General features: G+C 38.7%; 1 long non-coding RNA gene across 3 annotated transcripts in view; it reads right to left on the minus strand.

Moving 5' to 3' along the window:
- Positions 1-26,577, minus strand: part of LOC149027583 (uncharacterized) — a 50,992-nt gene extending 24,415 nt beyond the window's left edge. Inside the window, exons 1-11 of one of the 3 annotated variants that reach the window (XR_016174716.1) lie at positions 25,376-26,577; positions 22,771-24,217; positions 21,466-21,614; positions 17,610-17,758; positions 13,757-13,904; positions 10,381-10,490; positions 8,872-9,281; positions 4,446-7,707; positions 3,423-4,327; positions 2,324-3,341; positions 667-1,056 (exon numbers count right to left, since the gene is read on the minus strand). This is a non-coding gene — a long non-coding RNA (uncharacterized LOC149027583). Of the gene's footprint in view, positions 1-666; positions 1,057-2,323; positions 4,328-4,445; positions 7,708-8,871; positions 9,282-10,380; positions 10,491-13,756; positions 13,905-17,609; positions 17,759-21,465; positions 21,615-22,770; positions 24,218-25,375 lie in introns of all 3 variants that reach the window. The other 2 variants (XR_016174717.1, XR_016174715.1) reach the window with 2 other exon arrangements.
- Between the last annotated feature and the right edge of the window lie 485 nt (positions 26,578-27,062).

A 27,062-nucleotide genomic window follows, 5' to 3' on the forward strand; every position in this document is an offset into this window, starting at 1 on the left:
AACTATACAAATATGTACATCATATTGGTGACCATATTGGATTTTTTAGAGAGAGTTGTACACCACATACTAATGCAAGGTGTCATTCTCTAAGGGGCTACATAAAGTTATGACTATCACCACCCCTAAATATAATAAACATACCTAAAATCACAATAGTGTGTGTACATGCTAACCAGTTGCCATGACAAGTTTGCAAGCCTCTTTGATACGTAATTGTTCCTTCAATGAGCCAACAAAGAAAATCCACAACATACAACAACTATTTATTTTATAAGTATTTTTACAAGTATACATGCCAACTATACAAATATGTACATCATATTGGTGACCATATTGGATTTTTTAGAGAGAGAGTTGTACATCACATACTAATGCAAGGTGTCATTCTCTAAGGGGCTACATAAAGTGGTTTACTTTTCTAAAGGCAAAATCCAACCCTTCTTTATGACATCATATGCCATCAACAAGATATCTCATCTCATTAACCAGCTTTATGGGCACCTTACAATTTACATCAAGGAAAGGTATACATACATCTCCATAAATCATTACCTTGCTAGTTAGAGAGTTAGAGCAATAGCATTATATTATCACCATAAATTGTCTGATTATTGGCATGACACATTTAACGATTTAACTTAAAAGAGAAAATGAGTGGAATACCTTATACTAATGTATCTTTGACGCGCTGATGACACGCTGAATCAGGTAGCTTTTTTTTTTAAGACACCAAAAATCCAAGCTTTTCTTCCAACTGTACACTCCATTTGCCACACGTCATCTAATTAAGGGACTTTATTGGCACATCACATTTAAGAACAATTTTCCACCACAAATCTCCTGAAATCCTTAAATTGCTAGGTTGTGGCAAACTGTATATTTTAACCACATATGGTCTAATTTCCAACAAGATGCATGCAATAAGTGAGCTAGTAGGTATGAACAAGGCCACTACTAAATTGAAGCAACATACCTATAATCACACTATTCATTGGTATTGCTACCCAGTTGCCATGGCAGGTCTGAAGCCTCTTCGATATGCAATTGTTCTATCTATAATCCAAGAAAAAAAAAAAAAAAATCAAACAAAGACAACAGCCTACTTCTATATTAGAATTTTTTCAAGTATATGTGCAAACTATAGGAACAACTATATACATACACATACATAATTTGTGGAGTGATCTAATGTTCCCACACACCAAAAGATATTCCCACACATACCAAATATCTCAATAAATCTCACAGCAGCAATATAACTACCATCAATAATAAAGATCAGTCCCATTTTTTCAAGTATATGTGCGAACTATAGGAACAAATATATATGTACACATACATAACTTGTGGAGTGATCTAATGTTCCCACACACCAAAGGATGTTCCCACACATACCAAATATCCCAATAAAACTCTCACAACAGCAATATAACAACCATCAATAATAAAGATCAGTCCTTTTTTTTTTTTTTTTTAAATTCGGTTGCTAATGGTTTTTTTTTTTTAAAATTCAGTTGCTAATGTTTATTTAAAAATAACAATAATAATAATAATAATAATAATAATAATAATAATAATAATAAAATTAATAAAACTATTTGATCCAAATTTAGATCTCCAACGCTCCCCAATCAGAATATACTGCTATTCAAAAGTAATATGCAGCAACCTGACCCTAACAATCAATCCAAATGATACCCCCTCTTAATTCCATTTGACAAGGGTTCCTAGTTTCCATCAACTGACCCTATAAAGTAGGGAGCCCATAGAAGAGGCAGAAAACTGTGAAGGTCCTTCATTAGGACCTACAATCCCTATTGCCAAAGCCACATTTCCTATTAGTGCCTGAAACTCTAGACAATCACCTTAAAGCACCAAACCAAAATTCCCCCTTTTGGTTCTGTTTTTCTAATTTCCTGGCAGCATTGGCCCGAATTTGAAAGCCCTCACTCATGGCTACATCAGAGGCAGTTTCCATGTTTGGAACCTGCAACCTGATGGTTGCAATGATTGCACCTTAGCCGCTACACAAAGGCTCACCCCCACTAAAAAGGTAAGTTTTTTGGCAATTGGATGTAACATTTTCCAACTTGTCTAGTGAGTCAGTTTCACACTTGATGATCTAATAGTTTCATATGATATACATCACCTAATATAAATACAATACCAAGCCCAAATATAGACCATCCATTGTGCAACTATATTTCCATGCATATAAGCCTACTATTATAACTTACATCCACAATTAATGAAGTTACAGTAAAAGAAATCAGGCCAGCAGAATGTACAAGTAACTAATTATTTCAAATCTCATATGTACCTTCCTCATCAACAAACAGATGACACCTCAAAGGCTGGAGTACACCATATTATGCCAAGCTTGACAGCAATCTGGAGAAAGGTGTAAAGCAATTTGAGCACCATCAATCTTGTTTGTTTTCTACCCAGTTTTGTGCTGCATTGAGAAAGGAAGATGGGAATATGTCATGACCAATGGAAAAAGAAAGGAATAAAGGTAAGGCACATCAAAACACTGATACAGATATCTTATTGCTAGATCCAACATCCCTCTACAGCTAATTTTGCATGGGATGACAACAATTTGTCTTGTGACAACTTCGACAGTGCTTTCAACCCGGGTGCAACTGGATGTGAAAATGCATCAGTAGGGGAGTGTTCTGCAAGAGTAGAGAAGCACCTGTGTGAGCAGTGTGGCGGACAAACCTTGCAGAAGAAACTTTCATTATTGGGTTAGCCATACACTTCACTTCTTTCTAGCAACTTCAGGACAAGTCAACAAATCATATAGGTAGAACTAAATGGCATGGAAAGCTTTGAAAATGTATGAACAGATCCTTGAACTGCAGCCTGTTCTTTGATACTTCCAAAGAAGGGGATAATTTCCAAAATAAGATTGTGCTTGCAAGTTGCAATTGATTGAGTTTGCAAACATTTTAAACTTAATCCATGAAAGGTTATGGGTCATGAGGTAGAGAGGTGTACAAAACACTTTTGAGGACATGAGAGAGCATCAACTCACGCATGGCTGCAGAATAGTGAATGAATGTGCTTTAGCTACCCGGTGCAAATGGGGTCCCAACCAGAAAGGTTTTACTCCGGATGGGCGATTGATTCATGAGGCGAGGGTGATTATGGCATCTGGGAAGAATATCGGCAGCGAAGGCAGTCAGGAGCAAGCTCCGGCAGAAGCTGTTTCACCGGTGGGCTGCCTTACCGGAGGAAGAGAAGATAGAAGATCTGATGTGGCAACTCGGGTAGGTGAGCTACAGGTGCTGCAGATGTCAGATGCACAGAGGCTGAAATGACAAGCTACACACCTAATGCAGAAGGAAATTGCCAAAATGATGAATCCACGCAAAGGACCTCTCCCAACACGGTTCAAAAGCTCTTCTTTGTACCTGAGGAACATAGAGATCAGAGCTCCACTCTGAACATCTTTGCACCGTTTCAAAGCTACCTTCTGCAAAACCCACAGAGTTCCGAGACGTTTCTGTCAATGCTACAGTTTTGAAAGCATTGAGAAAGGAAGATGGGAATATTATGCCAAGCTTGACAGCAATCTGGAGAAAGGTGTAAAGCAATTTGAGCACCATCAATCTTGTTTGTTTTCTACCCAGTTTTGTGCTGCATTGAGAAAGGAAGATGGGAATATGTCATGACCAATGGAAAAAGAAAGGAATAAAGGTAAGGCACATCAAAACACTGATACAGATATCTTATTGCTAGATCCAACATCCCTCTACAGCTAATTTTGCATGGGATGACAACAATTTGTCTTGTGACAACTTCGACAGTGCTTTCAACCCGGATGCAACTGGATGTGAAAATGCATCAGTAGGGGAGTGTTCTGCAAGAGTAGAGAAGCACCTTTGTGAGCAGTGTGGCGGACAAACCTTGCAGAAGAAACTTTCATTATTGGGCTAGCCATACACTTCACTTCTTTCTAGCAACTTCAGGACAAGTCAACAAATCATATAGGTAGAACTAAATGGCATGGAAAGCTTTGAAAATGTAGGAACAGATCCTTGAACTGCAGCCTGTTCTTTGATACTTCCAAAGAAGGGGATAATTTCCAAAATAAGATTGTGCTTGCAAGTTGCAATTGATTGAGTTTGCAAACATTTTAAACTTAATCCATGAAAGGTAAAGAGAAAAGAGAAAAATCTCAATAGCATCCAAAAGGAAACATTATTTCACTCAAGACAAGTTAAATGACTGCCCAAACGTTCCACAAGGAATGCTTTATTATTGTCTTCTTTCCCATCATTGATTATTCCACTACCTTTTTAGAGAATTTCTTAGCCTGTCAAGGGGGAGGGGGAAAAAGGAAAAGATGGATGAAAAACAAACAACTAGAAATTTTGAATAATACCACAATTTATTATAAGCAAGACTATAAATAACAGAAAGAGGTACCCCACCTGCCAAACTGGGGATGGTATTACTTTTTGAATGTTAAGCCACAAAGCACGGTTGCAACTGTCAATTTGGATAAAACTAGCACAGAGTTTACGATCAGTTAACTCTTACCCCAATATAAAATCTGATATAGAAACTGTAAAGTTGCATCTGAAAAAGATAGAGACACAGCATATATACAAAAATCACATTCAAATATCCCAGGTGACCAAATCTGGGATGAAACCCTCGAACCAAAGCCCCTGAAACCGCATAAATAAAGTCAATGACATTCAACAAATACATCGCAGAATTTTCAGTTAACATTAAATTATATCCATTCTCAATTAACTTCTATTTTCAATGAACAAATAACAATAAAATTAAACACAACATTTCTTTCCAACAATACCATCCCTACACTATAATAGAGATGCAAATGCAAACAAAGAAGTACAAGTTAGCAGCAGTTAAGACTGTTATATGCGCCAAGGTAAAATATTCAGATTTTAGTGGAATTCCAAAAACATCGAAACCAAAATAGTTACCTTCATATGTAATCCTGATACTCAGTTCGTGTGTCATTGAAAATATTTCACCAAGTTTTCAAAACATGATGCAAACATGATTTCTTTAATTCACCTTCAACAAAAGCAAGCATTTAACATAGCCCAAACCATAACAAAACAGAGACCAGTTTTAATTTTAAGTTCGACTTCAACTTTAATTTCAGAGCATTGTGAGAATTTATCAATATCTCTGTCTGTTTCAAATAACTTGGCCACCAGTTTTAATGGAAAACATAATAAAGTAATTATTTTCTCAATGTTAGTCCCTCAAAAGAACCAAACAGTTATTTATTAACATTAGATTGCATGGACTCTCAAAAAAATGATGATACAGGAAAGGTAGAACTCTCAGCCACCGGAAACAAGCACACCATCTCCATTACCAGGTTTACGAGTACAGGATATCAAGAGCTGATACATACATAAAGGCCAACCTACATAAACAAAATATGTGTACACTAAGGCATATGATAAACCAAACATAAAGGTGCAGCCCAAAACTACGTAAATACGAGTCAATACCTAACAAGGCAAAAGAAGATGCACATATCTGAAATTCAACTATTTTATCCATCCTAAAAGAATCAATTTCATTTCAGTCCAAACAAACAAGGTTCACAAAGAATATATTGCAGACAGTAAACTAAACCCAAAAAATTATGACAGTTTCCTCTTCTACGGGTGAAATATAAGAGCAACTATGAGATTCCTAACAATAATATTCTTCAGTCACAAATTCGATAATTCGGACAGTATTTGTTTAGTTGTTGATGCACAAAAACTGACAATGAAGCAGAAATAGCTATTTGTTAGTTTTTCAGCATCTACCCCAACATAAACCAAAGGCTTTATTTGATCAATAGCCTAAACCAAACCCATATCTTTTAAAACAATCAATCAATGACAACAACTAAGCATTAGTGCAACTAAGTAGGGTTACCTACACAATACATGTAAATAAGGGTACAAAGAAAGAAGCACGCTAACATTAACGACAACCACACAAAAACTCACCTACATGGTGCCAGCAACATGAAGCCCTAACCACCATTGACCTCTTTTCAAGTTCATAATTAACACAAGGCCTAAGTGAAGCATGCCTATCTTAATTGCCTCTTCAAGGATAATTCTCAGCCTGCATGGGCTCTCTTAATTCCTTTGATCCAGTTACATCTATCTTAACATCATCACCCTTCTAGACTTAGTTTATCTATATCCCATTTCCTAGATGCCCAAACTACTCTTCTAAATCATAGCCTACTGTATTACAATTCATTGAAAATTTCTTCAACTTTTTAAAACCATACAATGACCAAAAAGATTTCGGACACAACTCCATTTCATTGATCCAACTTTCATTATGTGTAAACATCATTACAACCTTCTTTATTTAAAATTGACCCAGATATCTAAACTAATCACTTAGAGGGATCACTCTCCTCATCATTCACCATTCATAGTCCATTTAGTGGAGCCAAATTTACACAGCATAAACGGTCTTTGATCTACTAATGTTAAAACCTCTAGAATCCAAGGTGGGGCTCTATGACTCCAAAATTAGCATTAATCTTAGCTAGTCTCATCAAACAAAACCAAAGCTTCAGCCAAAGACATACAAAACATAACCTACTTGAATATTCCAGGTTAAGTCATCAATGATTAGTGCAAATTGATCCTAAATAGCTGGTTTCTTAAGAAAACAGACACTATTCTGTCCAAGTTCTGATCACATATATACCACTCAGAAAAGGCCGATATCACAGGGACACAACACCTTAACCCAAACCCTTGATCAAAGTGAGACCCACTAATTCCTTGAGTAGCCCCTTTCACCTAGGATCCTAGTTTCCCTAAACTAACTTCTAAAATCTAAGAGACCTCAGAATAGGCCAAAACTCTCAAAAAATTTAGGGCCTATAGTCCTTTTCCCAAAGCCACATTTTCCTATTCAGTCCTAAAAACCCAAGAAAATCACCTTAACCCTTAACCAAAATTCCCTTCTTTGGTTTTCTTTTCCTATTTTCCAGGTGGCGCTGGACCTTGTTGTAAGCCCCCATTCAAGGCTACATCAGAGGCACTTTCCATGAGTCAAACTCACAATTTAATGTTTGCCATAGTGCAACTTACTCAAAGGCTCGCCTACAAATAGGGTGTTTCTTTTGCATTAAAACACTTCCCACTTGTTTAGTGGGTTGGTTTCTCTCCTAATGATGAAGGGCGGGCTTGGCGCAATGGTGGTGTCTCTCCATTGTGCGCTGGAGGTCGTGGGTTCGAATCAGCCTCTCTGCAAAAAGTATGGGTAAGCCTGCCTAGAAAGTCCCTTCCCCAGACTCCACAGTGTGGGAGCTTCGGCACTGGGTACGCCCTTTCTTTTCTCTCTTAATGACCTATTAATGGAATAGATCAACTAATTTAGCTACATCATCAAGCCCAAAACATTCCATTGTGCAATTATTTTTCCATGCATAAGCCTAAAATTATACATTGTGAATTGTATCTACAAATTATGAAGCTGCAATTAGACAACAAGATATCCAACTAATTAAATATTTCAAAACTCATATGTACCTGACTTGGCAACCATTAAATAATCTAGATAATATAACCTCATAAGCTAAGGAATGCCATATTAGGCGAGCAACATGGAGAAAACCATAAAGCCCTCTGAGCACCATCAATCCTCCTTCACTTCTTTTCTAGTGTTTTTGGTGCTTTGCTGAGAAAGAAGATAGGAATCAATCAAGATAAGTGGAGAAAGAAAGAATAAAGACAAGGCACATAAAAACGCTAGATAAATCACTCCATCTAGTACAACTAATTTCGCATGACTTGACAGCAATTTGTCTTGCGGAGATTAATTAAAATCTCGATATGTTTGAAAAGACTTCAGCATCAATGTGAATGAAAAACATCAAGAAGTACTTTTTTTTTCAATATCAGTCCCTACTAAAAACAAACAAAATTCATTAACATCAGATTGCATGGCTTCTAAGATGAAAAGTAATACGGGGATGGTGGAACTCCCAGCCACCCAACCCAAGCAACCATATCCATTTGGGGACAATGGAAATTCTAATGACTGAATCCTTCAGTCACAAATTGAATGATGACAAATTGTAGTCCTTCAGTTGTTCATGCACAAAAACTAACATTAGAGCATAACCAATTTAAAGTGTTGCTTTTTTTATATGCTTAAAAGGAAGACAGCTAGGAAGATGATGATACATCATTTTTTTTAATGTAATTAAGGGGTACTCTTGTAGTATTGAACCCCCCACCCCACCCAAAAAAAAAAAATTAATAATCTTTTTAACCATCCAAGAGAAATGCGAACCCGGTGCTAAAGGCTTCCATGCAAGCAGAGTTGCAGGGAGGGCAACTTTCCTACAGAGGCTTAACCCCAAGCAATTTTTGTTACAAGGCTGTATTGATGCCTTGACCTCAGGGCTACAACAGTGGTCCACCAACCATTGCGCCAAGGCCTGCCCCTCATTTAACCACTTAAATATCACCAGATCATTCAAACCAAACAAGTATTAAATCACACAGGCTAAACGTCAAAAAGCACCCCTTTTTTCTTTACTCCAGACCCTACTAAAAACCAAATAAATTAATTGATATGAGACTGCCGGGATACACATATGGAAAATGATAAAAAAAAATGGGGTTGGTGGAACTCCCAGCCACCGATACTATGCTAGAAAAATAAGATAGTCCCCTATTACATGGGTGAAATCTAAGACGGAACAAACTAGATGATGATAATCGTATTCGTTCAATTGTCCATGCACAAAAACTTTAAAACAGAGCATAATCATTTGAAAGGGTGGTTTCTCCAGAAATATGCTTAAAGGACGACAGGTAAGAAAAATGAACGTACGTCATATTTCAACGTCTCACAGAATGAATATAGTGTACTTTTGTAGGTTGGATCACCCATGTTCTTCATCTGCAATAAGACAAACAAGTTAATGAGAATCAGTTTTAAAACTTCTCTTATAACCAAAGAAGAAAGTAGACGCATTATTTAACCCATTTACTAACAGCAAAGAATACAAAATAAAATAAGAACCAAAAATCCCGAACCAAACAGCGTTAATCACATCAAACTGCATAGGTTGAAACTCATCCAAATGATCGGATGCTCAAGTTCACATTTTCTAAGGTAACAAAAGGGTCTCCACCAGTGGCTGCAAATAACAGTTATCTATGAGAGAAGAGGTAAATGCCCTCTCTCACGATCATCCGAATTGCCCCGGCAATGCAGGTGGAGAGATCAATCTGTGTCCCCTGAAAATAGGCAAATACCGAACATTTATCATCATCATCGAACCCCTTTATTAACAGCAAAGCATACAAACTAAAATAAGAACCAAAAATCCCGAGCCAAACAGGGTTAATCACATCAAAATGTATAGGTTGAAACTCATCCAAATGATCGGATGCTCAGGTTCGCCTTTTCTTAGGCAACAAAAGGGTCTCCACCAGTGGCTGCAAATAACCGTTATCTATGAGAGAAGAGGTAAAACCCTCTCTCACGATCCTCCGAATTGCCCCGCCAATGCTGGTGGAGAGATCAATCTGTGTCGCCTGAAAATAGGCAAATACCGAACACTTATCATCATCATTTAACCGCTTTACTAACAGCAAAGCATACAAACTAAAATAAGAACCAAAAATCCCGAGCCAAACAGGGTTAATCACAACAAACTGTATAGGATGAAACTCATCCAAATGATCGGATGCTCAGGTTCGCCTTTTCTCAGGCAACAAAAGGGTCTCCACCAGTGGCTGCAAATAACGGTTATCTATGAGAGAAGAGGTAAAACCCTCTCTCACGATCATCCGAATTGCCCCGCCAATGCAGGCGGAGAGATCAATTGGTGTCGCCTGAAAATAGGCAAATACCGACCACTAATCATCATCATTTAACCCATTTACTAACAGCAAAGCATACAAACTAAAACAAGAACCAAAAATCCCGAGCCAAACAGAGTTAATCACATCAAACGGTATAGGTTGAAACTCTTCCAAATGATCGGATGCTCAGGTCCGCCTTTTCTTAGGCAACAAAATGGTCTCCACCCGTGGCTGCAAATAACGGTTATCTATGAGAGAAGAGGTAAAACCCTCTCTCACGATCGTCCGAATTGCCCAGCCAATGAAGGTGGGAGAGATCAACGGGTGGCCTGAAAAAAACAAAAAACCCAAACTTCATCATCATTTACCGTGTACCTGCCTGAAAATTCCCAGCCAGGGTCAATCACACCAAATTGTATAGGTTGAAACCATCTGATCATCATCATTTAACCCCTTTACTAACAGCAAAGCATACAAACTAAAATATGAACCAAAATTCAGAAGCCAAACAGGGTCTAGATAATATAACCTCATAAGCTAAGGAATGCCATATTAGGCCAGCAACATGGAGAAAAGTATAAAGCCCTCTAAGTACCATCAATCCTCCTTCATTTCTTTTCTAGTGTTTTTGGTGCTTTGCTGAGAAAGATGATAGGAATCAGTCAAGATAAGTGGAGAAAGAAAGAATAAAGACAAGGCACATAAAAATGCTACATACATCACTCCATCTAGTACAACTAATTTCGCATGACTTGACAGCAATTTGTCTTATGGAGATTAATTAAAATCTCTATATGTTTGAAAACACTTCAGCATCAATATCAATGAAAAACATCAAGTACTTTTTTTTTTCAACAACAGTCCCTACTAAGAACAAACAAAATTCATTAACATCAGATTGCATGCCTTATAGGATGAAAAGTAATACAGGGATGGTGGAACTCCCAGCCACCCAACACAAGCAACCATATCCATTTGGGGACAATGGGAATTCTAATGATTGAATCCTTCTATCACAAATTGGATGATGACAAATTGTAGTCGCTAAGTTGTTCATGCACAAAAACTAACTTTAGAGCATACTCAATTTCAAGTGTTGCTTTTTTTATATGCTTAAAGGAAGACAGCTAGGAAGACGATGATACATCATTATCTACTGTAATTAAGGGTATTCTTGTAGGATTGACCACCCCCCCCCCAAAAAAAAATATTTTATTTAACCATCCAAGATAAGTAAGAACCCGGTGCTATAGGCTTCCATGCAAGCAGAGTTGCAGGGAGGGGGGAGGGCAATTTTCCTAAGAGGCTTAACCCCACGCAATTTTTGCTATGAGGCTGTTTTGAAGCCTTGACCTCAGGGCTACAATAGTGGTCCACCGACCATTGCGCCAAGGCCTGCCCCTCATTTGACCACTAAAATATAACCAGATCATTCAAACCAAACAAATAACAAATCATACAGGCTAAACATCAAAAAGCACCCCTTTTTTCTTTAGTCCAGACCCTAATAAAAACCAAACAAATTATTAGATATGAGACTGCAGGGATACTCATACGAAAAGTGATAAAAGAATGGGGTTGGAGAAACTCCCAGCCACCCATACTATGCTAGAAAAATATGATAGACCCCTTTTACATGGGTGAAATCTAAGAGGGAACTAACCAGATGATGACAATCGTATTTGTTCAGTTGTTCATGCACAAAAACTTAAAAACAGAGCATAATCATTTGAAATGGTGGTTTCTCCTGAAATATGCTTAAATGAGGACATGTAGGGAAAATAAACGTACGTCATTTTTAAACGTCTCAAAGAATGAATCAAGTGCACTTTTGTAGATTGGATCACCCGTGTTATACATTTGCAATAAGACCAACAAGTTAATGAATATCAGTTTTAAAACTTCCCTTATAACCAAAGAAGAAAGTAGACGCATTTAACCCCAATGCAGGTGGAGAGATCAATCCATGTCGCCTGAAAATAGGCAAATACCAAACACTTACCATCATTATTCAACCCCTTTACTAACAGCAAAGCATACAAACTAGAATAAGAACCAAAAATCCTGAGCCAAACGGGGCGCCTTTTCTCAGGCAACAAAAGGGTCTCCACCAATGGCTGCAAATATCGGTAATCCATGAGAGAAGAGGTACAACCCTCTCTCACGATCATCCGAATTGCCCCACCAATGCAGGCGGAGAGATCAATCCATGTCGCCTGAAAATAGGCAAATACCGAACACTTATCCTCATCATTTAACCCCTTTACTAACAGCAAAGCATAAGAACTAAAATACGAATCAAAGATCTCGAGCCAAACAGGGTTAAACACATCAACAGTATAGGTTAAAACTCATTCAAATTAACGGATGCTCAGGTTCGCCTTTTCTCAGGCAACAAACGGATCTCCACCAGCGGCTGCAAACAACGGTTATCTATAAGAGACGAGGTAAACCCTCTCTCACAATCATCCGTCTTGCCCTGCCAATGCAGGTGGAGAGATCAATCTGTGTCGCCTGAAAATAGGAAAATATCGAACACTTATCATCATCATTTAACCCCTTTATTAACAGCAAAGCATACAAACTAAAATAAGAACCAAAAATCCAGAGCCAAAAAGTTAATCACATCAACTGTATAGGTTGAAACTCGTCCAAATGATTGGATGCTCAGGTTCGCCTTTTCTCAGGCAACAAAAGGGTCTCCACCAGTGGCTGCAAATAAAGGTTATCTATGAAAGAAGAGGTAAAACCCTCTCTCACGATCATCCGAATTGCCCCGCCAATGCAAGTGGAGAGATCAATCTGTGTCGCCTGAAAATAGGCAAATACCGAACACTTATCATCATCATTTAACCGCTTTACTAACAGCAAAGCATACAAACTAAAATACGAACCAAAGATCAAGAACCAAACGGGGAATCCCCACATAGGTTAAAACCTCAATTAACGGATGCTCATGTTCGCCGTTCTCACAACAAAACCCACTGTGCAACAACGGTTATCTATAAACTCAACCAAATGATCGGAGTGGAGAGATCAAGGGGTCGCCAGACAAAGGGGAAAGGGAGCGGGGGGAAGAAGGGGGAGGGGGGCGCGAAAACAAAAAGACAGAGCACGGGAAAACAGAGGAAAACAACCAAATGAGGGCAACAAAAGGGTCTCCACCAGTGGCTGCAAATAACGGTTATCCATGAGAGAGGAGGTAAAACACTCTCTCACTATCATCCGAATTGCCCAGCCAATGCAGACGGAGAGATCAATCCGTGTCGCCTGAAAATAGGAAAATACCGAACACTTATCATCATCATTTAGCCCCTTTACTAACAGCAATGCATACCAACTAAAGTAAGAACCAAAAATCCCAAGCCAAACAGGGTTAATCACATCAAACTGTATAGGTTGAAACTCTTCCAAATGATCGGATGCTCAGGTCCGCATTTTCTTAGGCAACAAAAGGGTCTCCACCCGTGGCTGCAAATAATGGTTATCTATGAGAGAAGAGGTAAAACCCTCTCTCACGATGGTCCGAATTGCCCCGCCAATGAAGGTGGAGAGATCAATCCGTGTTACCTGAAAATAGGCAAATACCGAACACTTATCATCATCATTTAACCCCTTTACTAACAGCAAAGCATACAAACTAAAATATGAACCAAAATTCCCAAGCCAAACAGGGTCAATCACACCAAATTGTATAGGTTGAAACTCATTCAAATGATCAGATGCTCAGGTTCGCCTTTCCTCAGGCAACAAAAGGATCTCCGCCAGTACAACATTCCTTTCTGCAATTATATTTCCATGCATAAGCCTAAAATTATACATTGTGAATTGTATCTAAAAATTATGAAGCTGCAATTAGACAACAAGATATCCAACTAATTAATTATTTCAAAACTTATATGTACCTGACTTGCCAACCATCAAATGATCTAGATAATATAACCTCATAAGCTAAGGAATGCCATATTAGGCCAGCAACATGGAGAAAAGTATAAAGCCCTCTAAGTACCATCAATCCTCCTTCATTTCTTTTCTAGTGTTTTTGGAGCTTTGCTGAGAAAGAAGATAGGAATCAGTCAAGATAAGTGGAGAAAGAAAGAATAAAGACAAGGCACATAAAAATGCTAGATACATCACTCCATCTAGTACAACTAATTTCGCATGACTTGACACCAATTTGTCTTGTGGAGATTAATTAAAATCTCTATATGTTTGAAAAGACTTGAGCATCAATGTCAATGAAAAACATCAAGTACTTTTTTTTTCAATAACAGTCCCTACTAAGAACAAACAAAATTCATTAACATCAGATTGCATGCCTTCTAGGATGAAAAGTAATACAGGGATGGTGGAACTCCCAGCCACCCAACACAAGCAACCATATCCATTTGGGGCCAATGGGAATTCTAATGATTGAATCCTTCTATCACAAATTGGATGATGACAAATTGTAGTCGCTAAGTTGTTCATGCACAAAAACTAACATTAGAGCATACTCAATTTCAAGTGTTGCTTTTTTTATATGCTTAAAGGAAGACAACTAGGAAGATGATGATACATCATTATTTAATGTAATTAAGGGTATTCTTGTAGGATTGACCACCCCCCCCCCCCAAAAAAAAAATATTCTATTTAACCATCCAAGATAAGTAAGAACCCGGTGCTATAGGCTTCCATGCAAGCACAGTTGCAGGGAGGGGGGAGGGCAATTTTCCTAAGAGGGCTTACCACCAGGCAATTTTTGCTATGAGGCTGTTTTGATGCCTTGACATCAGGGCTACAATAGTGGTCCACCGACCATTGCGCCAAGGCCTGCCCCTCATTTGACCACTAAAATATAACCAGATCATTCAAACCAAACAAATAACAAATCATACAAGCTAAACATCAAAAAGCACCCCTTTTTTCTTTACTCCAGACCCTAATAAAAACCAAACAAATTATTGGATATGAGACTGCAGGGATACTCATACGAAAAGTGATAAAAGAATGGGGTTGGAGAAACTCCCAGCCACCCATACTATGCTAGAAAAATATGATAGACCCCTTTTACATGGGTGAAATCTAAGAGGGAACTAACCAGATGATGACAATCGTATTTGTTCAGTTGTTCATGCACAAAAACTAAAAAAAAGAGCATAATCATTTGAAATGGTGGTTTCTCCTGAAATATGCTTAAAGGAGGACATGTAGGGAAAATTAACGTACGTCATTTTTCAACGTCTCAAAGAATGAATCAAGTGAACTTTTGTAGGTTGGATCACCCGTGTTATTAATTTGCAATAAGACCAACAAGTTAATGAATATCAGTTTTAAAACTTCCCTTATAACCAAAGAACAAAGTAGACGCATTTAACCCCAATGCAGGTGGAGAGATCAATCCATGTCGCCTGAAAATAGGCAAATACCAAACACTTACCATCATTATTCAACCCCTTTACTAACAGCAAAGCATACAAACTAGAATAAGAACCAAAAATCCTGAGCCAAACGGGGCGCCTTTTCTCAGGCAACAAAAGGGTCTCCACCGGTGGCTGCAAATAATGGTTATCCACGAGAGAAGGGGTAAAACCCTCTCACGATCATCCGAATTGCCCCGCCAATGCAGGCGGAGAGATCAATCCTTGTCGCCTGAAAATAGGCAAATACCGAACACTTATCCTCATCATTTAACCCCTTTACTAACAGCAAAGCATACAAACTAAAATACGAACCAAAGATCTCGAGCCAAACAGGGTTAATCACATCAAACAGTATAGGTTAAAACTCATTCAAATTAACGGATGCTCAGGTTCGCCTTTTCTCAGGCAACAAAAGGATCTCCACCAGCGGCTGCAAACAACGGTTATCTATAAGAGACGAGGTAAATCCTCTCTCACGATCATCCGTCTTGCCCTGCCAATGCAGGTGGAGAGATCAACCTGTGTCGCCTGAAAATAGGAAAATATTGAACACTTATCATCATCATTTAACCCCTTTATTAACAGCAAAGCATACAAACTAAAATAAGAACCAAAAATCCAGAGCCAAAAAGTTAATCACATCAACTGTATAGGTTGAAACTCGTCCAAATGATTGGATGCTCAGGTTCGCCTTTTCTCAGGCAACAAAAGGGTCTCCACCAATGGCTGCAAATAACGGTTATCCATGAGAGAAGAGGTAAAACCCTCTCTCACGATCATCCAAATTGCCCCACCAATGCAGGCGGAGAGATCAATCCATGTCGCCTGAAAATAGGCAAATACCGAACACTTATCCTCATCATTTAACCCCTTTACTAACAGCAAAGCATACAAACTAAAATACGAACCAAAGATCTCGAGCCAAACAGGGTTAATCACATCAAACTGTATAGGTTAAAACTCATTCAAATTAACGGATGGTCATGTTCGCCTTTTCTCAGGCAACAAAACGATCTCCACCAGTGGCTGCAAACAACGGTTATCTATAAGAGAAGAGGTAAACCCTCTCTCACGATCATCCGTCTTGCCCCGGCCAATGCGGTGGAGAGATCAATCCCGTGTCGCCTGAAAATAAGCAAATATCGAACACTTATCATCATCATTTAACCCCTTTATTAACAGCAAAGCATACAAACTAAAATAAGAACCAAAAATCCAGAGCCAAAAAGTTAATCACATCAACTGTATAGGTTGAAACTCATCCAAATGATTGGATGCTCAGGTTCGCATTTTCTCAGGCAACAAAAGGGTCTCCACCAGTGGCTGCAAATAAAGGTTATCTATGAAAGAAGAGGTAAAACCCCCTCTCACGATCATCCCAATTGCCCCGCCAATGCAGGTGGAGAGATCAATCGGTGTCGCCTGAAAATAGGCAAATACCGAACACTTATCATGATCATTTAACCGCTTTAATAACAGCAAAGCATACAAACTAAAATAAGAACCAAAAATCCCGAGCCAAACAGGGTTAATCACAACAAACTGTATAGATTGAAACTCATCCAAATGATCGGATGCTCAAGTTCGCCTTTTCTCAGACAACAAAAGGGTCACCACCCGTGGCTGCAAATAACGGTTATCGATTAGAGAAGAGGTAAAACCCTCTCTCACGATCATCCGAATTGCCCAGCCAATGCAGGCGGAGAGAATAATCTGTGTCACCTGAAAATAGGCAAATACCGAACACTTATCATCATCATTTAGCCCCTTTACTAACAGCAATGCATACAAACTAAAATAAGAACCAAAAATCCCGAGCCAAACAGGGTTAATCACATCAAACTGTATAGGTTGAAACTCGTCCAAATGATCGGATGCTAAGGTCCGCCTTTTCTTAGGCAACAAAAGGGTCCCCACCCGTGGCTGCAAATAACGGTTATCTATGAGAGAAGAGGTAAAACCCTTTCTAACGATCGTCCGAATTGCCCTGCCAGTGAAGGCGGAGAGATCAATCCGTGTCGCCTGAAAATAGGCAAATACCGAACACTTATTATCATCATTTAACCCCTTTACCAACTGCAAAGCATACAAACTAAAATACGAACCAAAATTCCCAAGCCAAACAGGGTCAATCACATCAAATTGTATAGGTTGAAACTCATTCAAATGATCAGATGCTCAGGTTCGCCTTTCCTCAAGAACCAAAAGGATCTCCACCAGTAAAACATTCCTTTGTCCAATTATATTTCCATACATAAACCTAAAATTATACATTGTGAATTGTATCTACAAATTATGAAGCTGCAATTAGACAAAAGATATCCGACTAATTAATTATTTCAAAACTCATGTGTACCTGACTTGCCAACCATCAAATGATCTAGATAATATAACCTCATAAGCTAAGGAATGCCATATTTAGGCCAGCAACATGGAGAAAAGTATAAAGCCCTCTAAGCACCATCAATCCTCCTTCATTTCTTTTCTAGTGTTTTTGGTGCTTTGCTGAGAAAGAAGATAGGAATCAGTCAAGAAAAGTGGAGAAAGAAAGAATAAAGACAAGGCACATAAAAATGCTAGATACATCACTCCATCTAGTACAACTAATTTCGCATGACTTGACAGCAATTTCTCTTGTGGAGATTAATTAAAATCTCTATATGTTTGAAAAGACTTGAGCATCAATGTCAATTAAAAACATCAACAAGTACCTTTTTTTTCAATAACAGTCCCTACTAAGAACAAACAAAATTCATTAACATCAGATTGCATGGCTTCTAGGATGAAAAGCAATGCAGGGATGGTGGAACTCCCAGCCACCCAACACAAGCAACCAATATCCATTTGGGGACAATGGGAATTCTAATGATTGAATCCTTCTATCACAAATTGGATGATGACAAATTTTAGTCACTAAGTTGTTCATGCACAAAAACTAACTTTAGAGCATACTCAATTTCAAGTGTTGCTTTTTTTATATGCTTAAAGGAGGACAGCTAGGAAGATGATGATACATCATTATTTAATGTAATTAAGGGTACTCTTGTAGGATTGAACACCCCTCCCCCAAAAAAAAAATTTCTATTTAACCATCCAAGATAAGTAAGAACCCGGTGCTATAGGCTTCCATGCAAGCAGAGTTGCAGGGAAGGGGGAGGGCAATTTTCCTAAGAGGCTTACCCCTAAGCAATTTTTGCTATGAGGCTGTTTTGATGCCTTGACCTCAGGGCTACAATAGTGATCCACCGACCATTGCGCCAAGGCCTGCCCCTCATTTAACCACTTAAATATAACCAGATCATTCAAACCAAACAAATAACAAATCATACAAGCTAAACATCAAAAAGCACCCCTTTTTTCTTTACTCCAGACCCTAATAAAAACCAAACAAATTATTTGATATGAGACTGCAGGGATACTCATACGAAAAGTGATAAAAGAATGGGGTTGGAGAAACTCCCAGCCACCCATACTATGCTAGAAAAATATGATAGACCCCTTTTACATGGGTGAAATCTAAGAGGGAACTAACCAGATGATGACAATCGTATTTGTTCAGTTGTTCATGCACAAAAACTTAAAAAAAGAGCATAATCATTTGAAATGGTGGTTTCTACTGAAATATGCTTAAAGGAGGACATGTAGGGAAAATTAACGTACGTCATTTTTCAACGTCTCAAAGAATGAATCAAGTGAACTTTTGTAGGTTGGATCACCCGTGTTATTCATTTGCAATAAGACCAACAAGTCAATGAATATCAGTTTTAAAACTTCCCTTATAACCAAAGAAGAAAGTAGACGCATTTAACCCCAATGCAAGTGGAGAGATCAATCCATGTCGCCTGAAAATAGGCAAATACCAAACACTTACCATCATTATTCAACCCCTTTACTAACAGCAAAGCATACAAACTAGAATAAGAACCAAAAATCCTGAGCCAAACGAGGCGCCTTTTCTCAGGCAACAAAAGGGTCTCCACCGGTGGCTGCAAATAATGGTTATCCACGAGAGAAGGGGTAAAACCCTCTCACGATCATCCGAATTGCCACGCCAATGCAGGCGGAGAGATCAATCCGTGTCGCCTGAAAATAGGCAAATACCGAACACTTATCCTCATCATTTAACCCCTTTACTAACAGCAAAGCATACAAACTAAAATACGAACCAAAGATCTCGAGCCAAACAGGGTTAATCACATCATACACTATAGGTTAAAACTCGTTCAAATTAACGGATGCTCAGGTTCGCCTTTTCTCAGGCAACAAAAGGATCTCCACCAGCGGCTGCAAACAACGGTTATCTATAAGAGACGAGGTAAATCCTCTCTCACGATCATCTGTCTTGCCCTGCCAATGCAGGTGGAGAGATCAACCTGTGTCGCCTGAAAATAGGAAAATATTGAACCCTTATCATCATCATTTAACCCCTTTATTAACAGCAAAGCATACAAACTAAAATAAGAACCAAAAATCCCGAGCCAAACAGGGTTAATCACATCAAACTGTATAGGTTGAAACTCGTCCAAATGATCGGATGCTCAGGTTCGCCTTTTCTCAGGCAACAAAAGGGTCTCCACCAATGGCTGCAAATATCGGTTATCCATGAGAGAAGAGGTAAAACCCTCTCTCACGATCATCCAAATTGCCCCACCAATGCAGGCGGAGAGATCAATCCATGTTGCCTGAAAATAGGCAAATACCGAACACTTATCCTCATCATTTAACCCCTTTACTAACAGCAAAGCATACAAACTAAAATACGAACCAAAGATCTCGAGCCAAACAGGGTTAATCACATCAAACTGTATAGGTTAAAACTCATTCAAATTAATGGATGCTCAAGTTCGCCTTTTCTCAGGCAACAAAAGGACCTCCACCAGTGGCTGCAAACAACGGTTATCTATAAGAGAAGAGGTAAACCCTCTCTCACGATCATCCGTCTTGCCCTGCCAATGCAGGTGGAGAGATCAATCTGTGTCGCCTGAAAATAAGCAAATATCGAACACTTATCATCATCATTTAACCCCTTTATTAACAGCAAAGCATACAAACTAAAATAAGAACCAAAAATCCAGAGCCAAAAAGTTAATCACATCAACTGTATAGGTTGAAACTCATCCAAATGATTGGATGCTCAGGTTCGCCTTTTCTCAGGCAACAAAAGGGTTTCCACCAGTGGCTGCAAATAAAGGTTATCTATGAAAGAAGAGGTAAAACCCTCTCTCACGATCATCCGAATTGCCCCGCCAATGCAGGTGGAGAGATCAATCTGTGTCTCCTGAAAATAGGCAAATACCGAACACTTATCATGATCATTTAACCGCTTTAATAACAGCAAAGCATACAAACTAAAATAAGAACCAAAAATCCCGAGCCAAACAGGGTTAATCACAACAAACTGTATAGATTGAAACTCATCCAAATGATCGGATGCTCAAGTTCGCCTTTTCTCAGACAACAAAAGGGTCACCACCCGTGGCTGCAAATAACGGTTATCTATGAGAGAAGAGGTAAAACCCTCACTCACGATCATCCGAATTGCCCAGCCAATGCAGGCGGAGAGATCAATCTGTGTCACCTGAAAATAGGCAAATACCGAACACTTATCATCATCATTTAGCCCCTTTACTAACAGCAATGCATACAAACAAAAATAAGAACCAAAAATCCCGAGCCAAACAGGGTTAATCACATCAAACTGTATAGGTTGAAACTCGTCCAAATGATCGGATGCTAAGGTCCGCCTTTTCTTAGGCAACAAAAGGGTCCCCACCCGTGGCTGCAAATAACGGTTATCTATGAGAGAAGAGGTAAAACCCTTTCTAACGATCCTCCGAATTGCCCTGCCAGTGAAGGCGGAGAGATCAATCCGTGTCGCCTGAAAATAGGCAAATACCGAAAACTTATTCTCATCATTTAACCCCTTTACCAACAGCAAAGCATACAAACTAAAATACGAACCAAAATTCCCAAGCCAAACAGGGTCAATCACATCAAATTGTATAGGTTGAAACTCATTCAAATGATCAGATGCTCAGGTTCGCCTTTCCTCAAGCAACAAAAGGATCTCCACCAGTAAAGCATTCCTTTGTGCAATTATATTTCCATACATAAACCTAAAATTATACATTGTGAATTGTATCTACAAATTATGAAGCTGCAATTAGACAAAAGATATCCGACTAATTAATTATTTCAAAACTCATGTGTACCTGACTTGCCAACCATCAAATGATCTAGATAATATAACCTCATAAGCTAAGGAATGCCATATTTAGGCCAGCAACATGGAGAAAAGTATAAAGCCCTCTAAGCACCATCAATCCTCCTTCATTTCTTTTCTAGTGTTTTTGGTGCTTTGCTGAGAAAGAAGATAGGAATCAGTCAAGAAAAGTGGAGAAAGAAAGAATAAAGACAAGGCACATAAAAATGCTAGATACATCACTCCATCTAGTACAACTAATTTCGCATGACTTGACACCAATTTCTCTTGTGGAGATTAATTAAAATCTCTATATGTTTGAAAAGACTTGAGCATCAATGTCAATTAAAAACATCAACAAGTACCCTTTTTTTCAATAACAGTCCCTACTAAGAACAAACAAAATTCATTAACATCAGATTGCATGGCTTCTAGGATGAAAAGCAATGCAGGGATGGTGGAACTCCCAGCCACCCAACACAAGCAACCAATATCCATTTGGGGACAATGGGAATTCTAATGATTGAATCCTTCTATCACAAATTGGATGATGACAAATTGTAGTCACTAAGTTGTTCATGCACAAAAACTAACTTTAGAGCATACTCAATTTCAAGTGTTGCTTTTTTTATATGCTTAAAGAAGGACAGCTAGGAAGATGATGATACATCATTATTTAATGTAATTAAGGGTACTCTTGTAGGATTGAACACCCCTCCCCCAAAAAAAAATTTTCTATTTAACCATCCAAGATAAGTAAGAACCCGGTGCTATAGGCTTCCATGCAAGCAGAGTTGCAGGGAAGGGGGAGGGCAATTTTCCTAAGAGGCTTACCCCTAAGCAATTTTTGCTATGAGGCTGTTTTGATGCCTTGACCTCAGGGCTACAATAGTGATCCACCGACCATTGCGCCAAGGCCTGCCCCTCATTTAACCACTTAAATATCACCAGATCATTCAAACCAAACAAATAACAAATCATACAGGCTAAACATCAAAAAGCACCCCTTTTTTTCTTTACTCCAGACCCTAATAAAAACCAAACAAATTATTTGATATGAGACTGCAGGGTTACTCATACGAAAAGTGATAAAAGAATGGGGTTGGAGAAACTCCCAGCCACCCATACTATGCTAGAAAAATATGATAGACCCCTTTTACATGGGTGAAATCTAAGAGGAAACTAACCAGATGATGACAATCGTATTTGTTCAGTTGTTCATGCACAAAAACTTAAAAACAGAGCATAATCATTTGAAATGGTGGTTTCTCCTGAAATATGCTTAAAGGAGGACATGTAGGGAAAATGAACGTACGTCATTTTTCAACGTCTCAAAGAATGAATCAAGTGCACTTTTGTAGGTTGGATCACCCGTGCTATTCATCTGCAATAAGACCAACAAGGTAATGAATATCAGTTTTAAAACTTCCCTTATAACCAAAGAAGAAAGTAGACGCATTTAACCCCAATGCAGGTGGAGAGATCAATCCATGTCGCCTGAAAATAGGCAAATACCAAACACTTACCATCATTATTCAACCCGTATACTAACAGCAAAGCATACAAACTAGAATAATGACCAAAAATCCTGAGCCAAACGGGGCGCCTTTTCTCAGGCAACAAAAGGGTCTCCACTTGTGGCTGCAAATAACGGTTATCTACGAGAGAAGAGGTAAAACCCTCTCACGATCATCCGAATTGCCCCGCCAATGCAGGCGGAGAGATCAATCTGTATCGCCCGAAAATAGGCAAATACCAAACACTTACCATCATTATTCAACCCGTACACTAACAGCAAAGCATACAAACTAGAATAATAACCAAAAATCCTGAGCCAAACGGGGGGCCTTTTCTCAGGCAACAAAAGGGTCTCCACTTGTGGCTGCAAATAACGGTTATCTACGAGAGAAGAGGTAAACCCCTCTCATGATCATCCGAATTGCCCCGCCAATGCAGGCGGAGAGATCAATCTGTATCGCCTGAAAATAGGCAAATACCGAACACTTATCATCATCATTTAACCCCTTTACTAACAGCAAAGCATACAAACTAAAATAAGAACCAAAAATCCCGAGCCAAACAGGGTTAATCACATCAAACTGTATAGGTTGAAACTCTTCCAAATGATCGGATGCTCAGGTCCGCCTTTTCTTAGGCAACAAAAGGGTCCCCACCCGTGGCTGCAAATAACGGTTATCTATGAGAGAAGAGGTAAAACCCTCTCTTACGATCGTCCGAATTGCCCCGCCAATGAAGGTGGAGAGATCAATCCGTGTTGCCTGAAAATAGGCAAATACCGAACACTTATCATCATCATTTAACCCCTTTACTAACAGCAAAGCATACAAACTAAAATATGAACCAAAATTCCCAAGCCAAACAGGGTCAATCACATCAAATTGTATAGGTTGAAACTCATTCAAATTATCAGATGCTCAGGTTCGCCTTTCCTCAGGCAACAAAAGGATCTCCACCAGTAAAACATTCCTTTGTGCAATTATACTTCCATGCATAAGCCTACAATTATACATTGTGAATTGTATCTACAAATTATGAAGCTGCAATTAGACAACAAGATATCCAACTAATTAATTATTTCAAAACTTATATGTACCTGACTTGCCAACAATCAAATGATCTAGATAATATAACCTTATAAGCTAAGGAATGCCATATTAGGCCAGCAACATGGAGAAAAGTATAAAGCCCTCTAAGCACCATCAATCCTCCTTCATTTCTTTTCTAGTGTTTTTGGTGCTTTGCTGAGAAAGAAGATATGAATCAGTCAAGATAAGTGGAGAAAGAAAGAATAAAGACAAGGCACATAAAAATGCTAGATACATCACTCCATCTAGTACAACTAATTTCGCATGACTTGACAGCAATTTGTCTTGTGGAGATTAATTAAAATCTCTATATGTTTGAAAAGACTTGAGCATCAATATCAATTAAAAACATCAACAAGTACCTTTTTTTTCAATAACAGTCCCTACTAAGAACAAACAAAATTCATTAACATCAGATTGCATGGCTTCTAGGATGAAAAGCAATACAGGGATGGTGGAACTCCCAGCCACCCAACACAAGCAACCAATATCCATTTGGGGACAATGGGAATTCTAATGATTGAATCCTTCTATCACAAATTGGATGATGACAAATTGTAGTCGCTAAGTTGTTCATGCACAAAAACTAACTTTAGAGCATACTCAATTTCAAGTGTTGCTTTTTTTATATGCTTAAAGGAAGACAGCTAGGAAGATGATGATACATCATTATTTGATGTAATTAAGGGTACTCTTGTAGGATTGAACACCCCTCCCCCAAAAAAAAAAAACTTCTATTTAACCATCCAAGATAAGTAAGAACCCGGTGCTATAGGCTTCCATGCAAGCAGAGTTGCAAGGAAGGGGGAGGGCAATTTTCCTAAGAGGCTTACCCCTAAGCAATTTTTGCTATGAGGCTGTTTTGATGCCTTGACATCAGGGCTACAATAGTGGTCCACCGACCATTGCGCCAAGGCCTGCCCCTCATTTAACCACTTAAATATCACCAGATCATTCAAACCAAACAAATAACAAATCATACAGGCTAAACATCAATAAGCACCCCTTTTTTTCTTTAGTCCAGACCCTAATAAAAACCAAACAAATTATTTGATATGAGACTGCAGGGATACTCATACGAAAAGTGATACAAGAATGGGGTTGGAGAAACTCCCAGCCACCCATACTATGCTAGAAAAATATGATAGACCCCTTTTACATGGGTGAAATCTAAGAGGGAACTAACCAGATGATGACAATCGTATTTGTTCAGTTGTTCATGCACAAAAACTTAAAAACAGAGCATAATCATTTGAAATGGTGGTTTCTCCTGAAATATGCTTAAAGAACGACATGTAGGGAAAATGAACGTACGTCATTTTTCAACGTCTCAAAGAATGAATCAAGTGCACTTTTGTAGGTTGGATCACCCGTTTTATTCATCTGCAATGCAATACGACCAACAAGTTAATGAATATCAGTTTTAAAACTTCCCTTATAACCAAAGAAGAAAGTAGACGCATTTAACCCCGATGCAGGTGGAGAGATCAATCCATGTCGCCTGAAAATAGGCAAATACAAAACACTTACCATCATTATTCAACCCCTTTACTAACAGCAAAGCATACAAACTAGAATAAGAACCAAAAATCCTGAGCCAAACGGGGCGCCTTTTCTCAGGCAACGAAAGGGTCTCCACCAGTGGCTGCAAATAACGGCTATCTACGAGAGAAGAGGTAAAACCGTCTCACGATCATCCGAATTGCCCCGCCAATGCAGTCGGAGAGATCAATCCGTGTCGCCTGAAAATAGGCAAATACCGAACACTTATCATCATCATTTAACCCCTTTACTAACAGCAAAGCATACAACATAAAATAAGAAACAAAAATCCCGAGCCAAACAGGGTTAATCACATCAAACTGTATAGGTTGAAACTCGTCCAAATGATCGGATGCTCAGGTTCGGCTTTTCTCAGGCAACAAAAGGGTCTCCACCAGTGGCTGCAAATATCGGTTATCTATGAGAGAAGAGGTAAAACCCTCTCTCACGATCATCCGAATTGCCCCACCATGCAGGCGGAGAGATCAATCCGTGTCGCCTGAAAATAGGGAAATACCGAACACTTATCCTCAAACACTTATCCTCATCATTTAACCCCTTTACTAACAGCAAAGCATACAAACTAAAATACGAACCAAAGATCCCGAGCCAAACAGGGTTAATCACATCAAACTGTATAGGTTAAAACTCTATCAAATGATCGGATGCTCAGGTTCGCCTTTTCTCAGGCAACAAAAGGATCTCCACCAGTGGCTGCAAACAACGGCTATCTATAAGAGAAGAGGTAAACCCTCTCTCACGGTCATCCGTATTGCCCCGCCCACGCAGGTGGAGAAATCAACCCCTGACGCCTGAAAATAGAAAAACCTAACACTAATCATCATCATTTTGAGAAAAATCTCAAATCTCAGAGGGGCAACCACCCTCCCTCGGAACGCTGCAAGTTCCAGCGTGAAGTACCGACCAAGTAAAGCGGGAAAGAGGTTTTGGATTGGACAGGAAGGGGAAACAATTTTAAGAGCAAGAAAGAGGGAGATAAAACGGTCGGTGATGTTTTTTTTTTTTTTTTTTTAATAACTTAGCGTTATGTTTACGCTTTAATATCCACGTATATATAAATATAAATTTATGAGAAAAATAAAATGATTTTTCTTTTTTGGGTAGAAAAAAGAGAATGTTACAGTTTTTAAATTTTAAAAAGTAATCTAACGCTCCTTTTATCAGGGAAAAGATAGCGTGTATTAATATAAGAATATAAAAGGTTAATTGTTTTTAGCAAATAAAAACAATATAAAAAACTCGTACTAATAATGTTGGGTAAAGTTTGTTTTTAAAGTATAAACCCAGCGAGGTGTTTTTTTTTTTTTTTTTTTTTTTTTTTGGTAATCAGCGAGGTTTTATTTTAAGTCTATATGTTATTAAACTATAATTATAGGTGATTCCTACGGTAGGAGACGAATTAGGGTTGAACGCCTCCTTTGGCTATGGATGTTTCCAT

Source organism: Hakea prostrata, chromosome 1 (genome assembly GCF_041222555.1).
Source record: "Hakea prostrata isolate BN-2017 chromosome 1, UWA_Hpros_2, whole genome shotgun sequence".
Classification (NCBI taxonomy): domain Eukaryota; kingdom Viridiplantae; phylum Streptophyta; class Magnoliopsida; order Proteales; family Proteaceae; genus Hakea; species Hakea prostrata.